This window comes from Palaemon carinicauda, chromosome 32 (assembly GCF_036898095.1).
Source record: "Palaemon carinicauda isolate YSFRI2023 chromosome 32, ASM3689809v2, whole genome shotgun sequence".
NCBI lineage: Eukaryota > Metazoa > Arthropoda > Malacostraca > Decapoda > Palaemonidae > Palaemon > Palaemon carinicauda.
The window spans coordinates 6,381,059-6,386,058 of NC_090756.1; positions in this window are offsets into that span (position 1 = coordinate 6,381,059).

Genomic DNA, 5,000 nt, shown 5'->3' on the forward strand with positions numbered 1-5,000 from the left:
CCAGGATTAAATGTATATTTGATTATTCTATTTAGTAGAATTATTGTAATCATTATAAATATTTAATCCGAAGATGTTTTTAAAGAAAAATTTCATTGTTCGCTTTGTTTAATGTTGTCAAATAGATATATTGATGTTTATTTTAATAGTTTATTTCTGGTAAAGGAGTGTATGCCGGTTCCCGGATTAAGTGTTTATTTGATGTTTATTTATAATCCCTAAAAATATTGGAATAATTTTAAATATTTATTCCCAAGGTATTTTTGAAGAAAAAGTCATTGTTCGCTTTGTTTAATGTTGGCAAATGAATTTATTATTGTTCATTTTAATAGTTTATTTCTGCTGAAATGGGGTATGCTCGCTCTCGAATTAAATGTTTTTTTTTATTTATGATAGGTAAAATTATTATAATCATTGTAAATATTTAATCCCAAGGTATTTTTTATAGAATAATTGACTGCTTTTTCAGGTTTGGTCTGGAAAACACTCAAAAATTACGAATGAAGATCATGTTATTAGATGAGAATATTATTACAATATAACCCGTTAAAACAAGCAATTACTTATCACACCAATTATATTTTATCATCACCCTGAGCATAAAACTAAGCATTAAAGACAAGATAATCGGCAGAGTAAAGAAATAGCGCTCGTCCACCACACTCCTCCTACACCTCCAAATTATACCCGCGATACACAGCGCAGTAAGAAAGAAATTAAAAGCGAGTATAATAGTGGAAGGCTAAATAAAATGAAGAAATGGAGGATAAAAGATGCCAGCACCCGGTGTTTTAGAGACAAGAGCAGTTGTGGCAGGAGGCGTTTCCTGTGATTCGTGGGATGAAGGACTCTGTGGCCTTGCCCACTTAGGGTTGCACTTGAGTCTTTCGTTGGAAATAGCCCGTTGAACATTTCCTCCGTCACTTGAATAGGGGGAGGGTTTCGGCTTACGAAGGACACACCGTTCTGTTTTATTTGACTCTTTGCCTGATAGAGGCTTTTGTGTTTGTTGGTATTTCGTGATTGTTTAATTCCTAGTATTTTAATTGTTTTTTTTTTTTATTTCATGGTAATTCCTTCTGTTTAAATCATAGCATTTTAATCAGTGTTGTTTGAATAACATGGTGATTCATGCTAGTTTAAATACGGTTTGCATCTATTTTTATATTTTTTAATGATCCATATTTTATTAAAACCTAAATATTTCCTGTTTTAATTCATTCTTGATTAAAATGTGTTTTAATTTTGCTTTATTTTTTGGTAATCCATGCATGATTAAAACGGGTTTTGCATTGGAATCTACAATTTTATTCCATATTTTTGCTTTAAAATTTGGTTTAGTTGACATTTTATAGAAATTTCCATATCATTTAACCTTTAGTCATCCCTAATTGGTTATTAGTGTGTACTCAGAAAAGTATTAATAAATATATATATATATATATATATATATATATATATATATATATATATATATATATATATATATATATATATATATATATATATATATATATATATATATATTCGGCAAAACAAATCGATCGTTGAAATCAGTAAAATTATGTTATTCAAGTTTAGGTTGAGTCCTGGTGTGGTTATATTTTAAATGGCTGTAGGAAAAACATACGGTTGATAAAAGTTATTAATATATCAAAGTCTGGAGTACAAAATTATTAGCTGTTAATCCCCTCGCGCGTGGACACACTGAACAACCACACACACGCGCACGCACACGCACACACACACACACACACATATATATATATATATATATATATATATATATATATATATATATATATATATATATATATATATATATATATATATATATAATATGAGAGAGAGAGAGAGAGAGAGAGAGAGAGAGAGAGAGAGAGAGAGAGAGAGAGAGAGAGAGAGAGAGAGAGAGAGAGAGATCTAGCGCACGGGAATTTCTCCATTTTTAAAACTGAAACCACCCTAATATCTTTTCACCCTGTCATTTCCTACTGACTTAAAACAAACTTGGGGAAAACCTAAACGTTTCACGGCAGCCACTCAGCAAATGTTTGTCCCAATAAACGTTCCTCGGGGATATAATTCAGTAAAAATAAAATGACAATTAGAGAGGACTTTGTGCTTCTCCAGTGGCAAAAAGAAAACAAAAAATGGAACTAAATGACTCGAACACCCGGTGTCAAATACTGGCAGTTGTGGGCAGTATTTTTCATAGCTAAAGGAGATGCTGGTATTTCTGGGGGAAAGTGCCGATAGCAGGCACCCTTGACTGACGATATATCTGCTTACACAGGCCTGCTGTGTCCCAGTTTCGGGTTCAAGCGTGCTTCTGTTCAATGCGTATCAACTATTGTTCTCTTTGTTTAATGTTGTTGTTGTCGTATTATTGTTTATTGTTATAGTTTATTTCTGGTGGAGGTGTGTACGTCTGTTCCCGGATTAAATGTATATTTGATTATTATGTATAATATGTAAGATTTTTATAATCATTATAGATATTTAATCCCAAGGTATTTTTAAAGAAAAATGTCATTGTACGCTTTGTTTAATGTTGTCAAGTACATGTATTAATGTTTATTCTAATAGTTTATATCTGTGGAAAGGGTGTACGGTTGTTCCCGGATTAAATGTATATTTGGTTATTATTTATAATTGGTATGATTATTATATTAATTATGAATATTTAATCCCAAGGTATTTTTAAAGAAAAAAAAATAATTTTTCGCTTTGTTTAATATTGTCAAATGGATATATCAATGTTTATTCTAGTAGTTTATTTCTGGCGAAGGGGGTGTACGCATACATCCGGATTAAATGTATATTTTGTTTTTATAATAGGTAAAATTATTGTAATCATTATAGATATATAATCCCAAGTTATTTATAAAAAAAATTCTTTGTTTGCTTTGTTTAATGTTGTCAGGTGGATGTATTAATGTTTATTCTAATAGTTTATTTTTTGGTGGAGGGGTGATTTTTATTTATGATAGGTGAAGTTACTATTATTATTATGAATATTTAATCCCAAGGTAATTTAAAAGCCAAATTGACTTGATTTTTTTAGGTTTTGTCTGGAAAACACTCAAAAATTAATAATGAATAGCATGTTATTTGGAAGAGAATATTATTACAATAAAACCCGTTAAAACAAGCTATCACTTATCACACCAATTATATTTTATCATCGCCCAGAGCATAAAACCAAACATTAAAGACAAGATAATCGACAAAGGAAAGAAATAGCGCCTGTCCACCACACGGCTTCCAACACCGCGAAATTATACCCGTAATACACAGCGCAGTAAGAAAGAAATTAAAAGCGAGTATAATAGTGGAAGGCTAAATAAAATGAAGAAATGGAGGATAAAAGATGCCAGCACCCGGTGTTATAAAGACAACAGAAGTTCTGGTTGGAATCGTTTCCTGCGATTCAGTTCGAGTCGTGGGATGGAGGACTCTGTGGCCTTGTCCACTTAGGGTTGCACTTGAGTCTTTCATTGGAAATAGCCCGTTGAAAATATCCTACGGCACTTGAGAAGGGGGAGGGTCTCGGCTTACAAAGGGTGCGCACCGTTCGGTTTGATTTGACTCTTTGCCTCAGAGGTTTTCGTGTTTGTTGGTAATTTATGATTGTTTAAAATTAAAAAAAAAAAAAAAAAAAAACATTAAAATGCGATGATTTAAACTTTAAATCATCGCATTTTAATGTTTTTTTTTATTTCATGGTAATTTTTGCTTGTTTAAACTGATCCAGTTTAATCACTTTGTTTCAATTTTTATTGTTATTAATGTTAATTTGAATCGGATTTGCATCTATTTTTATAATTGTTGATTATCCATATTTTATTAAAACCTAATTTGATCCTGTTTTATTGGTTGGTAATTCATTCTTGATTGAATCGTGTTTTAATTAAGATTTATTTATTGTAAATCTATTTTTTATTAAAACTTGTTTTGCATTGTAATAATTAATTTTATTCCCTAATTTTGTTTTAGAAATTGGTTTACTTGACATATATAGATATTTGTATATTATTAAAACTTGAATCGTCCATGTGTGGTTATTAGTGTGTAATCAGAAAAAAAATATAAATTAATAATTGTTACATATTCGGCAAAACAAATCAATCGTTGAAAACAGAAGAAATTATATTATTCAAGTTTAGGTTGAGCCATGACGTGGATATATTTTAAATGGAAATAAGAAAAACAAACAATCGATGAAAGGTTATAGATATATCAAAGTGTGGAATAGGAAAATTATTAGCCATGAATCCCCTAGCGCGTGCACACACTAAACAACCACACACACGCGCTCGCACACTCATATATATATATATATATATATATATATATATATATATATATATATATATATATATATATATATATATATATATATATATATACACACATATATATTACCCAGGCCTACGTTGCCGAGGACTATAATGTGCGAAGTAGGATATGATGAATGAAGCATTGAATTAACAAATGGCGAAATCTAACCGAGGTCTTTTGCGTCAATAAGCGTAGGAGATGATACACACACACACACACACACACACACACACACCCACACACACACACACACACATATATATATATATATATATATATATATATATATATGTATATATATTTTTATATATATATATATATATATATATATATATATATGTATATATATATATATATATATATATATATGTCAGGCAGTAACGTAATTTTAAAGTAAAATTTTGTTGTTTTGCCTTTTTGCACTGATGGCTTTCATTTTTATTTTGTTTACAATTTTGTAAAGCTAAATTAAGTATTTTGCTGTTGGTTTTACATTAGTACATATATTTTGGTTGAATGTAGTGTTTAATTTGCTTTGGTTTAAATGTAATGTTTAATTTGCTTTGGTTGAAAAAGCTTAAGTTTTGTGGCGCCATCTATTGAGTGCATTTTGAAGTGCGGCCTTCCTCAGTATTTTTACTTCCTTGGCAAATTTT